Source organism: Euprymna scolopes, chromosome 1 (assembly GCF_053919585.1).
Source record: "Euprymna scolopes isolate OS-2025 chromosome 1, ASM5391958v1, whole genome shotgun sequence".
Taxonomy (NCBI): Eukaryota; Metazoa; Mollusca; class Cephalopoda; order Sepiida; family Sepiolidae; genus Euprymna; species Euprymna scolopes.
The window spans coordinates 42266092-42286331 of NC_136482.1; positions in this window are offsets into that span (position 1 = coordinate 42266092).

Sequence of the window (20240 nt, forward strand, 5' to 3'; positions counted from 1 at the left end):
ATCAGTTGCAATACATGCGGTGGCATCCCTGGCAAATATAACTGTTGGATAATTAACCACTTTATCTGCTTTCACAACAGTGTCGATGGATTTGTATTTGACTACCTCACTTGGAATTTTACATTTAATTATAGCGTTAAGTTCATGGGCATCTTTGTATTGACCTGCAAGAATAGCTCATTCTACTCAGTCAAATGGAATTCTTATAAATTGAATATCTGCAAAAACCTTTTAAACTAACTATTTTTTTGATGAATAAACAGAAATTACAGAAGTTAAAAGTCAAAGAATTTTGCCGTTAACTCTGATCAGCTGGCACTTTTTCGTACCCAATTTCCCACAAGTGATGCAAAAGTTGTTTGTGCGGATCGAACAGTCTGCAACTGTATATGAATATTTTTAGTTAAGTTTAATGTCTTCACATGGAACAAAAAAGTAGTGTATTTGAGGCAAGCATGTATTTCATCTGCAGGTGTTGATTGAAGAATAACAGGTAACATTTGTCTGAAATCTCCTGCAAGCAATATTACTGCATTCCCAAATGGTCTGACATTGCAACGCACATCTTGCAAGGATCGACCAAGAGCCTTAAGTAATTTTTTGCGTACCATTGTGCATTCATCCTAAACAATAAGTTTGCATTTCTGCAATATTTTTCCCCATATTGGATGTTTTGGAGATGTCGAACATGAGATTTTTCGAAAATTGAATGTTTTAAAGTAGAATAAATAATTCTTCTACTTGGCAGCAAGGTCGCAGGTATTCCTCATGCAGCAAGGGCTACGGTTATATCATGTTGTTACCAAATTTCTGCCAAAATCAATTTAATTAGAAAGGTTTTACCAGTTACTTCTGGTGCTGTTCAAGGTGGCAGTAATTTCCAAATAACTTCTATTCTCACAGTCAGTAAATTAGGTGACTAAATAGGATTTATCCATGTTTCGACAATGCCTTATTCACTGTAATCAATTTAGGAGACTAAAGTAGGGTAGGGCATTAGAGATGGACTGATAGAGAGGAAGATATATAGATAGAAAAGAGAAAGTGAGAGGAAAATAGAGATAGTGAAGGAGATAGGGAGATAAAGCGATTGATAGATAAACAGAGAGAGAGAGAGAGGGGGAGAGTTAGAAACAGAGAGGGACGAGACAGAGGAAAGGAGAGAGATAGAGGGTGTTAGAGAGAGAAAGGGGATCAAAGAGAGATAGAGAGGGTGATATAGAGAGAAAGATAGATTGAGAGAGGGAAACCGAGAGATGGATAAAGAGAGATATTAAGAGAGGAAGAGAGAGGGGGAGAGAAACAGAAAGTGAACTAATCTTCACCGTTTTTTTCCTCGTTCAGTAGAGAAGAAATCATTCGAGACTGAGGCAATTTTAATGTTTTGTTATTATCCAGAGTACCCCTTTTGGGGGGGGGGGGTAGATTTTCCTCGCATTAGAAACCGACCAGATTATCTGTACTTTCACTTAACAAATTAATAAAAGAAAAACATATTGTAAAATTTGAATTTAACAGGAAAATACTATTTTAAAAAATAGCACGATAACATAAGTGCATAAGTGCCACTTTAGTTACTCCTTGGGCGTTGAGTTCCATGGCTACCAGCATAATTATTTAATGGTCGCTCCCTGACCCCCCCCGCCAGTCAAGGCTAATGCATGCGCACGTAACATTTTTTTTATTTACTAACGTTGGCTTAGTAACTAAACGATTTATTGATAATTTTGTGACCCTTAAACGCATGCCGGAAGATTTAAATTGGTTCATTATTGTTGTAATGAAAAAAAAAAGTTTCATTCAACACAAAACCAAAAACACATTAATGATAAATGATTTATTATTCTATTCATTGAAATTTACTACTTTTAAAAAAAAAAATAATAAAAAAAGTTAATAAAAAATAGTTGCTTATGTGCGCAGAAAACACTTAGTTTTTTTTTTCTTTTGTTTTTTTTTTTAGATTAGGTCCACCTTAAAATCATCCCCCCACCTCCTAATCTTAAGAACAGCTTCCGGAATAAACACCACTTTGGGGGGTATTTGCTAAATTTAACTGATATTTGTTGTCAGCATACTCACCCGAAAATACTATTAAAAAAGGGGGGGGGCTATCCTTTACGGAAATGGTCTCGACGTCTGCCTCGTTCTGAGTTCGGGGAGAGGCAGTTTGACGTAGGTTGTGTCTAGGCAGAAAATTACTCGAACCCTAATATATGCGATATGTCACAGACAGATGCTTTTACAAATATTGTGAACCAAATCACAGAATTTTACCGGGTTAACTAACCACGTGGAACTATTCTAATCATGTGGACTGTTTTTCTGTTTTTAAATTCTAATTATTTGAACTGTTTATTTTGTAAAATTCCAATTATTTGAACTGTTGAATTATCAAAAATTTGAACTGTTTATTTTTTAAAATTCTAATTATTTGAACTGTTTAAAATAAAAAAAAAATAACATTTCTTATTATTGGAACGGGTTTTTTTCTCCTTAAGTTAACAACTGGGCACATTATTGAAGGAGTAATTTTCTGCCTCGACCCGCCTACGTCAGACGGCCTCTTCCCGAGCTCAGAACGTGGCAGACGTTCGGATTATCTCCGTAAAGGTTATCCAAAAAAGGAAGGGTTCAGCGCCCGTGGCAGAGAAGTAGATTTCTTTATCAATAAAAGTTGCAGAGAAGTAAATTTATTTATCAATAAAAGTTGTCATTTAAAAAAGAAAATTGTGGAGGTGGACCTAAATGTAAATATTTACCCAAAAAATTATCCCGAAGTTTATTACAAAAACGTTTTGTTTTTCGAAATATTCAACAATTTGTTCATCCGCGCATGTAAATTAAAAAAAATATTTGTAAAAGTGAGAAGTTATCAGTAAATGATTTAGTTTTTTTTTAAATTTATTTATTTATTTTTTACATTAGGTCCATCTCCACAAATGTTAAGAACGGCTTTCAGAATAAACACCCTCAACCTCTCCATGTTAACAACGGATTTCGGAATAAACACAATTTGGGAGGGGATATTACAAAAGTCGATAAAAGTCGTCATTTAAAAAGAAATTTAGGGCTTGTATTACTGTACACATTGATTCGAAAAAGTTGTCAACAAACAAATATATAAAAAATAAATGTTATCAAAGGCAAGATAAGTTACTGTTCTACCAAACTGGATATATTTTTCGTGTTTTTATTCAATTTAACCTATTTATTCAGCTCGAAAAACATACAGTATTGACCAATGTATTGGAAATTCAAAATGGCGTCTGATTCTCTCTTTAACACGGTAAGTTTGGGAAAAGGTGTTATAAATAAAAAAACTATACAAAAAACTATAAAAACCCACCGAATATGTGTCAACCTATGTCATGGTAACATATATTGAGCGTTTTTTTAACAGTATTTTATCTGGGTTTTTATTTATAACACCTTTTCCCAAACTTACCGTGTTAAAGAGAGAATTAGACGCCATCTTGAATTTTCCAATTTGTTATATATTTGTTTTTTGACAACTTTTTCGAATCTATGTGTACAGTAATACAAACCCGAAATTTAAAATAAAATGTTGTACAAGTGAGAAATTATTAATAATGCAGAGAGTGATCCGCGCTATTTTTTCAAACGTGTTTTTTTATTCAATTGCAAAGTTAAAGTACAGAATAGGTACAAAAGACCCTCCCCTCCCCATGTTAAGAATGGTTTTTAAATAATAACGTTATTATTTCAGCAGGATCACTCTCTGCATGAGTACCCATTTTTCTTTTAATATTCATAAAAAGTAAAACTTTTTTCAAAATAAATAAATAAATAAATAAATGTTTGTAAATGTGACAAATAATCGTTTAGTTACGGCAACGTAAGTAAATAAAATATGTTACGTGCGGGGTGGGGTGGGAGACTAGGGAAAGACTATTATTTTTCTACTGGTCGCCATTGAACTCAACGCCCAAGAAGTACCAAAATGTATATTTTTTTTTGTCAAATAAATAAATTTCAAGCAATTTTTGCAATAAATAATATATCACAATTTCGTTAATGTTACGACTCGCCCCAGCATATTATAAACACCCTAACTTCCCGATGATAAACCGGTTTTGTGAATTAACAGCCTCCCCATATTAAGAACGGCTTTCGAAGTTTATGGAAGGGCGTTTTGTTTTTTACATGGGGAGGGGTTAGGGTTTTTATAATACGTTGAGGTAAGTCGTAAAAATGAAATAGTTTAGAAAAAGTTAAAACACTTTTTTATGTAACCAATGCGGGTAAAAGAAACGAAACAATTAAAACGTAATGTTTCATGATTGAAAAACCTTAACATAAATAAAATTAAAAAATTGGTAAGTACATATATGAATTTAAATTTTTAAAATATGTGATTTTTTTGTGTGCTAATGCAGAGAGTGATCCGCGCTATTGTTTTAAAATCGTTTTCCACGTTTAATTAAAGTTTATGATATGTTTTTTCAATTGTAAGGTTAAAGTACAGAATAGGTACAAAACACCCTCCCTTCCCCATGTTAAGAATGGCTTTTTAAATAATATTATTATTCAGCACGGATCACTATCTGCATGAGTAAGTTTTTTTGTTTTCTCTTTTTACTTATCGAGTTAACAGAAAATGAAATCTTTCGTCAATTCGTGGCTGTGAAATGAATCGAACCGGAAGTTCAGTTTTATCAACAGAACAGATTCGCAGTAACGGTTAAAAAATATTTTTATTTTATTTAATCGTTTAATTTTAATAATTCCCGAGGTAAATATATTTAATAACATAAAAACATACCTCGACTCTAAAAATGGGTTGTCTGAAAATTTCAAATAAATTGGTTACGTAGAAATATGGTTTTATTCGTTTAGAACGATCCAACTTTACATTTTTATATATATAGATATATATAACAAAGCCCCTGGGCTGGATGGCATCCCTGTTTAGCTGCAAATACATGGTGGTGTCAATGTACATTGTGTGGTCCACTCTTTGATACTGTCAGTATGGCAGGGTGACCGGGTTGCCCAAGATTGGGTAGATGCCATCTCAGTTATGTTGTACAAAGGAAAGGGTACAAGATCTGATTGTGGAAATTATCGAGGTATCTCGCTGCTAAGTGCGATTGGAAAGGTATTTGCACGGCTCTTGCTAAACCGATTGGACAAGTATGTATGTCCTAATATCCTTTCGGAATCCCAGTCTGGTTTTAGAGGTGGGCGATGAACTGTGGATATGGTGTTTTCTGCTAGACAGCTCTTGGAAAAATGTATTGAACAGTGTATGCCTCTTTGCCAGGTGTTTGTGGACTTAACCAAGGCGTTTAATACAGTAAAGCGTGAGACTCTCTGGAAAGTGCTGGAAAAATTTGGCTGTACACCTGCTTTTACAGACAAGTTCAAGCAACTTCATCATGGTTTGAAAGGTCGCGTCAACTTCAATAGTCAGCTTTCGGAAGAATTCCCCATTGATAGTGGTGTGAACCAGGGTGATATAGCTACACCAACATTGTTTTCGCTCTATTTGATTGCTGTGCTCTGTTATGGTTTCCACGATTGTGATGTGGGTGTTTATATTAGATTCCGAACGACTGGAAAGGTGTTCAACCTCAGAGGAGTCCAAGCCAAAACACTTGTTATTGATGGACTCGTTAGGGAACTGTTGTATGCTGATGATGCTGACCTGGTAACACACTGCCCAGTAGATATGCAACTAGTGATGGATCTCTTTACAAATGCTTGTACCTGCTTCGGACTGATAGTTAGCATTAAGAAAACTAAAGTCATGTACACTCCCGCTTCCGATGATCTGTATGTGGAACCTGATATCTTCGTCTGTGGAAAGCGCCTTGAAGTCGTAAAAAAGTGTTGTCTACCTTGGGAGTGCCTTATCAAATGATGGTACTCTTAATGCGGAAATAAGACAGAGAACCAGCAAGGCATATTATGCTTTTCGAAGGTTACAAGATAGAGTCTGGTCTGACGGTGATCTGACTCTGACAACTAAAATTTCAGTATATCAAGCATGTGTAGTATGATCCCTACTCTACGCATCTGAAACTTGGACCTTGTACCGGTCACATATAGAATTGCTTGAGAGGTTTCATCAGAATTGCCTTAGATACATTCTTGGTTTAAAGTGGTAAAGCTTTGTCCCTGATACATATGTCTTAAAAAAGGCCAAAACAACCAGTATTGCTACCATTGTTATTAAGAACCAGTTGCGTTGGGCGGGTCATCTCATCCGATTTGAAGACTATCGTCTTCCAAAATAATTGTTCTATGGTGAGCTCTTTCTTGGAAAAAGACTCCAGCACAATCCCAAAAAACGTTTTCGTGATAGCATCAAGGAGAGTCTGGTGAGCTTTTATATTCCTGTTGACAGTTGGGAGTCCCTAGCGTATGATCGCAAGCAGTGGAGGACACTGATATACAGGGTTGCAGAACACTTTGAAGCAGTCAAAATAGACCGAGCGAAGCTTAAGAGAGCATGTAGGAAATGCCAAACCTTGCCGCCCAACCATGGATATCTCTGGATCTGTAAGGTGTGTGATCGGGCTCTGTTGTCTAAGGCAGGTTTTGTTAATCACATGAAAACCCACGATAATAGAGGTTTTGCTGCTGTTAGTCTCATACAAATCAGTGAGCGTTTTCAGTGTAATGTCTGCTTGAATGTGTGCAAGTCGCTGGAAGGGCTAAAAATCCATATTCAGGCACATGGACTTTTAGTGACTGAGGGAGTGGCTCTCGTCTGACAAGACGATGCAATCATATATATATATATATATATATATATATATATATATATATATATATATACAATCAATTTAAATTGAAAGCTGAGAATTGTTCAGTAATTATTTGTATTAATAACTATGTATCCATTTAAATTTTCTTCCTTTTAGTTTATATCAAAGCCTTCTGAACGCTATTTTCCTTGTAAGAGAATCTGCGATTTTGGCACAGTCTGTAATTATCAAAGTTAATGGAGGTGTCATATTGTGTAGTGTTTGCTTTCGACCATGTTGACATCTGGCTAAACACGTATATACGCAACTAACTAAAAACATTTAGATTTTGTATTTTTATTGACATAGATTATTACTTAAATTATTATACCCTGACCAAAATATAACAACTGATTAAAACAAGGCAACAATGAGATATCAGCATAAACACAACTATTTTAATAAACGTATCTACTTTTAATTTTTTATTACGTTTATCATCTATTTGTTGTTTTTTTCTTATGTGTATTACTAGCAATATATTTTATTGCTTTACATTTCCATTTATATATAGTTTATGGTTCAATATATATTAGATACTTATCAATTAGATACTTGGTCCGGAGGAGTAATAAATTATGTTTTTCACTTTATTAAATGTATTTAACTGAACTTTTTGGAAAAAATTTCAACATTCACAGATTTTTAAAACATTCTCATCAAGCATAAGTATACCTTTGCTATATACTGCAATGGAGAGAACAAATTTGCCATATTTATATATTAGAGGCATGCTGTAAAGGTGTTCATATACTAAGAGAAATATGGTTCGCCTGCACGATTGTACCGCTTTGTAAGGGTGGGAAATGTTTTGGATTAAATCTCAGGTGTCACGTATTAATTGCTGCCAGTAACATTTGCCTAAAGTCATCGAGTTTCATGATTCATTTCTATTAACTCTCCGCACAGTTGTATTGATGCAGCTGAGAGATACTGTTGAACATTTAGGAAGTAGGCGACACTGATTACTGAGTATGGATGGAATTATGTTTATACACATGTCCAGAAACCTAAAACTCAATCGAAGAAATCATGTATTCAAACGCCATGAATATGGATTTGCATAAAACATGTTAATGAATATGTTTACGAGATTAATATAATCCAGAAATGCAAGAGCCCGTAGATTTCTTTTCGATGTCTTGATGTGAAGACAGTATTTTTTCAAAACAATTTCTTGTTTTTTTTTCTGTTATATTATATGTGTAATTGTCATATTAGTTGCTTGTTTTCATTTGTCTTACGACCAAATATATAATAATACGTAAAGGCTGCCGTGTTCCATTGACTTTTTATCAATAAAATGGTTATTTCGAATACGTATGCATTCTTCTCTTTAGTCGGTAACTCTTAAAATTGATAGCAGAGGATATAATGAGTTTTTCTATGAAATATCCTTCAAACTGTAATGCAATTAGAGTAAAATAACTACTTTTTTTTTACATTATTGTTGTGGCAAGCAAATAAAATAAAGCAATGCTTCTTCTATGTATGTACGCGATAAGGTTTTATCTATTACATGAAAATAATTCCTGACAAAACCACGTTTATTTATCTGAAATACATTTACTCAACGATTTAATTTTCTCTAGGAAAACTACGCTCATTGAAATAACGCTTACCATTGATTAATCTGCGTAGATCACAAAGTAGTTTTTTTCTTTATACACATTTGTAGGCATTACTAGGTTATTAAAGATAGATTAACATAATTTTACAAATAATGATATTCATTGGAGAATGCTTACTATGAAATGACTGTATAGAACGTGCGTTTATAACGTCTAAAGGGAATCCTCTTGGGAATAGACATCGATTACAATATTTGATATCAAGTCTCGGACTGATATACTCAACTATTTTGAATATACCTGTTCTTGCACGAGTGATTCGGCTTTCTGCGAAAGACACATTTTTAATTATACGAACGCAAGAATTGCAAGAATTCGGTTGGTTTAGTTTGGGCAGTCTTGTAGCTTCGACTGTTTTTATCCCGTCCTTTAATCCTCATGAGCGGTATTTTCTACAAATGAAAATCACTTCTCTGTTTTTAGTAAGAAACAATTTAGAAAGTCGGTATTTCTTATCTTCAAGTGATATTTAACGTCGTCTACATCAGATCGCTCTCTGCATTGTCTAGAACAATTTAAAAAAATAGGTTTTGTTAAAATTCATTGTTCCATTACTAACACCGAAAATTCCATGTTTGTTTGTTTTTTGTTTTGTTTTTCTAAATATATTTATGCCTGTTAATTATATTATGCTCTCAGTTTAATAACATATCTAGCAGTTTAAAAGGCTGCAATTGCGCTGAGGTGTCGAGATTTACAGACTGAACTGAATATCGCATCAGTGATTCTCCCAAGTTTACTGTCATTCCATATGAAATGGTATAATCAAAGTTTTATATTAAATTAATACAAATATATTAATCTAAGGATAAATTGTTTTTAAACGTGCACGTGGTCTTAATTAAGAGTTACAAACTTATTTTATAACAGAATAACCGAACATTAACATTCCAAGATCCAAATATAAATTTTTCATACGAAACAACTCCTCCAGTATGTTAAAGTTTTAGTAAGTCTTACACACTTGTTTTGTTATGCAGAAACAAACGGTAAATTTTGTCTACACTGTCTCTTTTAATGAACATATTATTCATAAAAAACTATATTCATACACAAGTTATATACACAGTGTTGACCGCTAGAAAAAATATAGGTAATATATGATATATAAACTGACGTTATATACGGCGAAGTCTCATTTGACGATATGACTTCCTGAAAAAACAAATATATATGTGACGTCATGATAAATGCCATATGCTATGCTATTTATAGGACTAACATTGTGAAAAAAAAAGAAACAAAGCAAGATACGTTTCTATTATAATATATTTACATAAAAGAAGAGATTGTTAGAAAAAGGGAAAAGAAAAGAAGAGAGTGTTAGAAAAAGGGAAAAGAAAAGAAGCGAGTGTTAGTAAAAGGGAAAAGAAAAGAAGCGAGTGTTAGTAAAAAGGAAAAGAAAATAAGAGAGTGTAAGAAAAAGGGAAAATAAGAGAGAAATATCGACAACTTTCATTAGCGTTACTCGCAATATTTTTGTGTAAACAAATAGAAATTTCGCTATTTAAACAAAACTTTATTATTGTATTTTGCTAACTTTTAGTAGAGGACGTCTTTGTGCATTGTTATATACACTATTTATTTCTACCTGGCATTTCTATTAAAAGAAATTGCAAACAATAACCTTTGTATAATACGCTGTTTCATTTGTAAACTGATGAGACTTTCAGCATTTTTTTATATTCAACTCGGAATTCGCTTAAACTTAACAGCACAGAAATTTAGTAAAGACCTACACAACACAGTTATTAGATTAAGATTATTTTAGTTGTCTGTCTGACAACCCATAGAGTAGACTAGTACTCTTTTAAAAATTAGTTGAAATGTTTGCTTAATTAATGGGCAAACTGTCACTATTTATAACACCAGAGTTTGTGTACGCAAATAAAGTATTCAGCACTTGGAAGTATTATCACTTTTCCCTAAAGCTAACTGTAGATAATAGGAAGTATAATCAGTTTTTGACAATAAATGTATTTGCTTATTCCGCCATTCGGGATTTTTTCATAATTTTACGTGGAAACTAAAGCATAGTGCGTGTCGAAAAATATATGTTGATATCTGTTGAAAGGCTCAGTGTGGATCGTACTAGTTGTATCTCTCCTATGCAATCAGCCTGACTGTAGTTCATGTATGTTCACTGATACCCGTTGTAACGTTTATTTTTTGTTAAAAGATTATTGATTTTAAAAATCGGTTGAGACAATATTACAGGGAAAATGAAGTGATATACTAAAATATTAATTACTGTACTCTCGTTTTATAGTCCACCTGATCATTTGAGGAAATAAAGCCCCAATATTGAAATTGAAGACCTACTACATGCACACACAATCGAGTTAATCATGTATAAAGTACTTGAATATAATAGTTGTATAGGTAGGACATAAATGCTTTAAATTAGGGCTACTACAATTCTTAACAAATACAAAAACGTAACACATCGCCAGATGTCATGATTGATTGCAGCAGTTATGTTGAATTGTCATATAAAAATCGGGCGTACAATTTAAAATAGAAGTATATTTTCTGATTGAAGTGAATATTGTGATTATTTAAAGATAGTGACAATGCAAAAAAGGCAAGATTCCGCGCTCGGAATATACATCATTTTTCTCTTAACACTAGCCACTCTCTCTTTCAAACGATCAATCGACTATGCACTATAGTTAAAGAACAATCCGTTCGCACTCATCTAGCGTAACTAATAATAATGATGCCTTTTCATATATATATATATATATATATATATATATATATATATATATATGTATATATATATATATATATATAATCCTTCAGGGAGACTAGCCGCCCTCCTCACCAAACAATTCTGGTACGGGAACCAGTTTAGTCGCCGGTGACCCAACCATGAGGCAGGTAGTACTAGATTACATGGTACCAGTAGCATATGACAAAACCTTCCAAAGGGCGAATGAACTCTTTTTCTGGGCCAACGGCCAACTAGCACCGTGTATATTTGTGTGTGTATTTATATGTGTATTGGGGTGGAGAGGGCTCCCGTAATCCGTGCTGAAGGCAACCTTTCTAAGAGAAGCAAATCTCTGATTTAAAAAAAACATGAAGCGGAAGACCAGTGCCCGCATTAAACTTGTCTGCAGTTTAATTTGTTGATGGCTATCTTGCTCTTGCTTGTTGCTGGATCTCAACATTTGGAACCGAGAGAGAGAGAGACTTAGCTGTCGTACAAAGCTAAGACTCTGTAACATCATCTTTGTATAGATACTCCCTCAGTTATTTGGGTTAATGGATTTTAAATGCCTGAGGGAGTGGCACTCGTCTGACAAGACGTTGCAATCATATATATATATATATATATATATATATATATATATATATATATATATATATATATATATATGAGAGAGCGAGAGAGAATGAGGGAGAAACACCCACATAAATATATATATATATATATATATATATATATATAGATAGATAGATAGATAGATAGATAGATAGATAGATGGATAGATAGGTATACAAGTAAAAAGCCCGGCATCTCTCGGTCGTTTAATTTCTTCAATATATCATAATTTGTGTTTATCTCCTATTTATGCCATTATATGGTTAATTCTCTATCGATTATTCTTTTGTACCCGATATACAAAGTTATAAAATACGTTAGTGATAGTATCAACTATTTTTTTTTTAAACAAACAAAAAAGTTATTATTTTTTCTGGCGTGTATATGTCCGAAAAAACAGACAATATTTACATAATGATAATCGTTTGTTAGTGCATAACGAAGCGTATTTGTAAAATTGCACAGAGATGTTAACATGTATAATGAACTGTTTTTCATCCAAAGTAAATATTTGAATCTTGAATTATCAGACATTTTCCTCTGGACTGGACTGTATCGTCAGTTTGCAACAACAGACGGGTCATACACCTTTATAATGCGTAAATTATTATCCAATAACTTATGTGACTTTAGAACGCCATTAAATGCGTATTTAATCGTTATAATAAAATCCTAGATTTCATCCAATGAACAACATCGTAACAATCGCAACTATCTGAAGATGCGCTAGTTACTATTTTTCCATCATCATATAACTCCTCCTACCGTCTGCAGAATCACCGGCGTGATTCTCTAATTTCGATAGATATAGAGTTTCATCCTTCCTGACTGTATCGCAATGCTAGACATAACATAACTTTTTTCATTTCCCATGCAAAAATAATTAGGCCTTCTAATATTAATTTCGCTAGTTCTAATTGGGTAATCTCTGACTATTCCTATATTCTGAGTAAACGGTAATCGCCTACTAAACAGACGCTTAAGTACCATTTAAATATGACGTTGCAATTATGTCTACTTTTGCACTGCCTAAATTTTGAGTTAATTTCTATGCTCATTTTCTTACATTTAGCGACGTAAATTTACATTCCCCCTCTCTCTCTTTATCTCTGTCTCTCTCTCTCTCTATCTCTCTCTATCACCATATAAACATATACTTCGGAAATCTCTCTTTCCCATCTCTCTGTCTCTTTCTCTCGCCTGCTTTTTTATTCTTTTTTTTTTTAGATTTCTTAACGAGGATTTTGAAGAAAAAAAAACATATATTTATTTCTTGTCTCTCTCTCTCTCTCTCTCTCTCTCTCTATTTCTCTCTCTGTGTGTCTCTCTCACTCTCTGTCTCTATACATTTGTTCCAGCTCCAGTCATAATTACGTTTTTATGTTTTTAATACGCTTAATTTAAACCTGTTTAACCTATTATAATCGCCTCCGAATTAAAAATAAATATTTCAGCAATATCATCTACTACATTCTGGACATAACGCACACATTTATTAATTTATAAGTGTACCGTGTATATTTGTACCTTAGGTCTACGCCTACAATGTTCTTCAGAAGACGATTTCTATGAGTTTTTCACTATGCTGACTACAAAAATCTCGTTAGACAATCATAAACATCCTAGCGGCGTTATGCTTACTTACTATCGACTTTTATTAGATTTATTGAGGTGCGTTCCTGGGCGACATCCACGCCAGGTGTGTTCTCTGAAGAAAAATAGAGTAAATTACTTCTTCGGTGTTGTCGGCTGTGAAGGAAAGCTAATACGCGCCAGCCGGAAAACATGTTTCATCTTTAGAGAATCATCAGTGCAGTGTGTTACGAGTAACACCGGTCGAAAGATTTGAACCGGCAACGAAGCGATCTCAGACTGTATTAGCCAGGGTCTACTTCATTCGGGCACCGTTATCCGCGGGACATATTGTTGAAATTTTAACATTTATTTTTATTTTTTAAAGCTTGTCAGAGTCGTCTAATCATAATATGATTATCTGCGCATGCGAGCTAAACTGACACACTTGATTTCAGCTCCAAACTACTGAAGTATAAGAAACAAGTCTCTTTAAGTGGTTCACATAATTATTTACTATAATAATTATAAAATACATACATACACTAGTGGTTCATTTTTCCGGGAATCGTACGGACAGCGTGTTACGATTAACACCGGCCGAGAAGCCATATCTGACTCCATAAGCAAGTACCAAATTACGGTCAACGATAAGCGTCATAAATATTGGTGATATTTATACGTGCATTTTAAATGTTTTAACGTTTGTCAGAATTATCTAATGATTATATGATTATTTGCACCCACACACGCACACACAGATACATATACATGAATATATATATATATATATATATATGTGTGTGTGTGTGTGTATATACGCATGTATGTGTGTTTGTGTTTGTCTATCAGGTTACGTTTTGGCGTTGATTTACTTTCTTTGAAATTCTGACAAATGTCTTTGACACTTATTTCTGGAGATGGCAACATATCCACAAAGAACCAGTAAAAGTATAAAGAAAGCTTCCGAAAACAAACATTGCTTCTCGTGTACACGAAATGTTTTTGATTAATGAAGACAGAATTAGAAGTGACTTTTGCGCAAAGGAAAAATGACAAATTCTTTACGACTTGCAACAAAAAGACACTCATCATATTTTCTCACTCATAATTCAGTTAGCAAAATGAGATAGAGTTTGCATTGCGTCATCCCCAATACGTATACGAACATTATCGTATATGTATACATAGAGTTCTTACATACACAATCAAATGTATATATATATATATATATATATATATATATATATATATATATATAAGTTAGTGTGTATATGTAGTAGTGTATATATATATGTATATGTATACATACATACATATACATGTATATATACATATATATGTATATGTATAGTTGAACATATGAATTATTTAGGTAGATGTATGTTGTATATTTGTAAGTAAGTATACATTTATCTATTTAAAAAAAATGATTTATATTAAACTTAAACCACGAACTGGTAATTATTGTAGTTGTTAATATGGATTATACATTTTCATTATGTCGGTATGCTAAAAAATAGCACAGTTATTTTTGTTGTCATAAAGTATAAGACACTTCATCAATAAAAAAGATGTTCCTCAGATTACAGTTTGTCCTGTTTAAAAGGGATAAATTTATCTCATATATATATATATATATATATATATATATAAAATATATATATATATATATAAAGACATATTAAATACACATCAATTATATATATAAATCCGTAATCCTGTCTGTCTGTTTGTTTGTTTGTTCACAATTTGATTAATATATACAAAACTTCCTGCTGAAAACTGTTATCTATATAAATTTTATTAACTATAAAATTTTCTATATAAATAAATAGCATCACGATCAATATATATATACACAATATTGAAGGCAATATACATAATAGAACTAATCTAGTTTGCATATTATATTAAACTAAATCTTTTTAAATAATTCGCTCAATTAAAATTACTGATTATAGTTATGTAATCGATGTAATTTTTCTATTTATGAGTATTATTTAAATTGAATTTATTTTAATTATTTTAATTCAAGTTTTTTGTACTATTTGCTAAACTGGCGCATTTTAAGTAATTTCCACTCATATTTCACTTCCGGTTATGAACGGATACAGTTTTTAACCAAATCGATAGATATGGTGATAAAATGATTTGTTTTAATTAGTTATTCTCTATAAATGTAAAAGTTACAACTATTGAAAAAAATAATTAGGATAAGGATCATTTTATTTGTCGACGAAATATTTTAAATCGTTAGCACTCTATTAAAGTCTCCGCTATAAATGTCGATTCATTGTAAGGTGTGAGCACGTTTACCAAAAGGTTAAAATTTATTTCCTACGGACGATTTTAAAATAATTTTTCAACTATTCACTTGACTGTCTGAAAAAGAAACAGGGTAAAGTAATGCTTTTTATATCAGATATATTCCTACGCGTTTTTTTTTCACTTTTTTTCTTCGATTTTCTTTTGAGAAAGATATTATGTTTTCCTGTCTGGGTAATTTATTTAGTTGATAATATATATTTGTGTGGGGGAGTTTCGACGTAATTATGCTTTTCCAGGGGGAGGGGGTGTCGCTTTATGTCTCAGCGTCACTCAAAGAAAAAATAATTGCAGAAGTACAAACATGCGGGTGTTTTTATGTTTAGTACTTCTGCAGTTTACGAACCGTGCTATTTTTTAGATATTATTTACAAGTGTAATTCAATTTTTGCCGTATCTTTTGTTTATTAACTTTTTATGTGAAAGTCCTCCCTTTATTAAAAATTGGGTACTTTTTTATATACACAACCAAGCATAGTTTATCCGCAATATATATATATTTATATATATATATATATATATATATATATATATATATATATTACATGTATTCACGTGTATATAAATATGTATATATATATATATACACATTGATAGAAAGCTTGAATTATTATGATTGTAAAATTATTAAATAAGTATTAAAAAAAGGGAAACATGAGAAAATCAAATTAATATCTACTTTTTTTAAAAATGATATCCCTTTATTCATTCAAAATTTTCCAATAACACCATCGGGAAATGAAAAATAATATCCTTATCAATGAAGCTTTGCACACCGAGAAGTCTCCTTATGGGTTAAGAGCAATCTGGAGCAATTTCCGTACAAAGATTCAGCAACTATATTTATTTCAATAAGGTAGTTTTAATGTGGTGATTTCCCTTTTTACTTTATATCTCAATGGTTTTATTTGTAAATATTAAATGAATAAAATAATATATTATCCAAAACGATTGCACATATTAACTTCATTTTGTTATGTTTCCCCCTATGAATACATGATTAATACCTTCACTATTATTAATCTTTCAACCTTACAAGTTATATAGCTCTATTGAATTTCTGAAATGTCTGGATTACACAAACACAGCACCTATAAATATATATAACTGAGGTTTTGCTAATTTAGGCTTTGCTCTATAACTTCTTACAATATATATATATATATATATATATATATATATATATATATATATATATATAACTACTTCATTTACTCACATAAAATTAATATATGAAAGTATATATTTATGCGTAAACTTCAAGTATTTACTTCAAAATTGCTCAATAAGTAGGTAGGGTTAGTTAGTAATTTATGAAATATATATGGTGATTAAGCTACACTGAATATTCGGCGTTTCATCCACTCTAGGATTCCACAGGCTTATGCATAAGCCTGAAGGAGCCTAGAGTGGATGAAACGCGGAATATTCAGTGTAGCTTAATCGCCATATATATTTTATAAATTACTATATATATATATATATATATATATATATATATATATATATGCAAACTTATCTAATGACTTAAATCTTCAATATACACTGCGTTCCTAATTATTATCGAGATATCATTTTTTTACCAGTTTCATAAACATACCCGTAGTTTCGTATCAAAAGATTAGGAAACGTTGGCAATTATGAGATGTGCGTACTGTATAATTAATGTACTGCTCTGCGCAATGTAAACAACTTGTCATCGTAAGTGCTGAATCCACACTATTTGAGGCATGTAAAATTATTTACAAGGCGGTTTGTTTCATCAATTAGCTGGGTCCTAAAGATGGTTTGTGTAGTTCTGAAAAGAGTACTATTACAGAACAACTAGCAAAAGGAAAAACTCCTCGACATATCGAAAATGATAGGAAGATACAATCAAATTGTAATGAACCAGAAAGTTAATAACGGTAAATCTAGAGTTGTTTCACACCGTTTTCTACGCCAAATCAAACGGGAAGTTTAAAAAAACCCTGGACAGAGAAGTCGAGAAGTCTTTAACCAAGCCGGATTTAAAAATGTCTCAAAAGGTACTAGTTGCCTCCTTGGAAAAGACCCGGCAAAATCTTTTGAGCCTGTGACAAAACCTCTATTAAAGAAACACCACATACAACACCGATTTAAATGGGCAGAAAATAACATGAAAACGGATTTTTCCAAAGTTTTGTTCACAGATAAGCTGCGTGCCACACTTGATAGGGCAGATGGCTGGATCAAGGGCTGTGTCCTAGATTAACGACATCGTCATCAGCATTTAAGACGCTAACACGATGGTGGAGAGATAATGATTTGGATTGGAATTATCGGAGGTGCATTAGTTTTCCCACAAAGAGTCACAGAAGGCGTAAAAATTACGTCAAATGATTACATAGTTTTCTGAAGGAGCAGTTGGAACGATGGCTGAGGAAGCAAAGGTTGACGTTCAGAAGAACCATTATTTTCATGCAGGATATTGATCAAAAGCAAATAGAATTTGCAACAACTGGGGTTCTCTGGGCCACGGAAGATTGATTGTTCTGCGAGTTCACCAGATTTTAACCCAATTAAGAACCTTTTGAGTATCATGAACCGACGCCTCTGTTACAGTGGACACCTATTTAAGAGCAAAGATGAGTTGCGGGATGCTCTTTAAGAGGTATCGCCATGAATAACTGTTGACGAAATCACAAGTTTTACTAATTCTGTTGAACAACGTATTTTACAAGTTATTCATAAAAAAGATTGCATAGTCCCTACTAATTATGTTAACGTAGAAATTGCTATGTAGTTATTGTTCTCCAAGAGTTTTTTTCCTAGTTCATTTAATGTTTGAAAATTGTTTCAATAAACAAGTTATGGGTATATTCTGTAGTTTTCTTCCCTCTTTATTAACTTGCCACACTAAAAGTTGATAAAAAAACCGCTGGCGGAATCTCTAGTGCAAAAACGTTAAGTATTTTTATTTATTTATTTTTTTTCTAAACTAATCCTAAATGTTTTGTTACATTGTTTTAAATTTGCTTTTCGTGTTTTATGTATTTTGTCTGTATTTCTCCTGTCTTTTTGTCTGTATTCCGTATTATCCGTCCAGCCCTTCTGATACAAAGCTGAACGTTTTAAAACAAACAAAATGCCTGCAACTAACGATAAAAAAAAATGCCTGAAATTATTCTCTAGAGTAGATAAACTTAGGACTTTATATAAAAAAAAAGCTAGATTTTTTATTTTATTTTTTTTTTTATTTTAATTTTTTTTTTTTTTTTAACAAAAAAAATGTAAATTAGATATTTTTTACACATAGAAACGTTACGACTTTTATTCTATAGATAGGCACTCGATCAAGTCATCCGGAAATAGAAATCTCCTGTCACTCTAGTAAGCAATATGCTAGCTAACAGTTGATAAAAAAAACCGCTGGCGGAATCTCTAGTGCAAAAACGTTAAGTATTTTTATTTATTTATTTATTTTTCTAAACTAATCCTAAATGTTTTGTTACATTGTTTTAAATTTGCTTTTCGTGTTTTATGTATTTTGTCTGTATTTCTCCTGTCTTTTTGTCTGTATTCCGTATTATCCGTCCAGCCCTTCTGCTACAAAGCTGAACGTTTTAAAACAAACAAAATGCCGGCAACTAACGATAAAAAAAAATGCCGGAAATTATTCTCTAGAGTAGATAACCTTAGGACTTTATTAAGTAGTATACTTAATATATACTATTACTGCAAGCTTGCCTGTATTGAAAATATTTTCTTTTAGTTTTCGAATCCTACCTTATATAGTTAGCCTTATGTTCAAGTACATTCGAAATATAATACAGCGCAAAGAAAGTCACTCATGAAAACGGACCTCCTAAATTAAAACCTTGAAAAATTATTTAAACTCTAATGTAAATTAATATTAAGCAGTCTTTACAAATTGATAATAGTTAATTATTGGATTTTGATTAATTATAAGATGAAACTTTTATGATTCAAACTAGATAGATAACGACAAACTTCCACCCATTAATATGGGAGGGGAGATTATCACCAAAATGCCATGAATTATTAAGTTCGCACCGGACGTACTACTTAGATATAAGTCACTTGTACCCATTCCCCTTTCTCCCCCCATTCTTTTTTTTTTTTTTTTTAAATGGAGAGTAGATAATACAGTGGATGTGTTATCGGCAGCTCCAGTAACTCTCGCTTCTCCTATTTTGTCATTCAGTCCTCATTCAATGAGTGATGTTTCTGACAAAGGGTGAAGAAAAAGCTGCTTAAAGGTCGGTACTACTTGGTGACCAGTAGTCTGAGATGTCGGATATTTTTCTGTCTTTGTCTGTCCTTGTTGCCATGTCACTAGTAAGGGTGCTGGAGGTAAACGTTTTGTCTGGGCTGACGTTATCCGCCTGATAGTCAGGGACCCGAACCTTGGATTAACCACTAAGGAGGCTGTCCTATCAGCAGGCGCAACGTACTGGGACTGCTGTATTGCCATTTGGTGAGTGGATCTGGACCATGCAGTAGTCTCTGGTGGGGCCTCTCGATGCCATACTAGTGGGTAATTGTTACGGCTTTACCTTTTCGTGTGCTACAAATAAAAAAAAAATTTCCTGTCTTTTTCTCTCTTACTTTCCCTCTCTG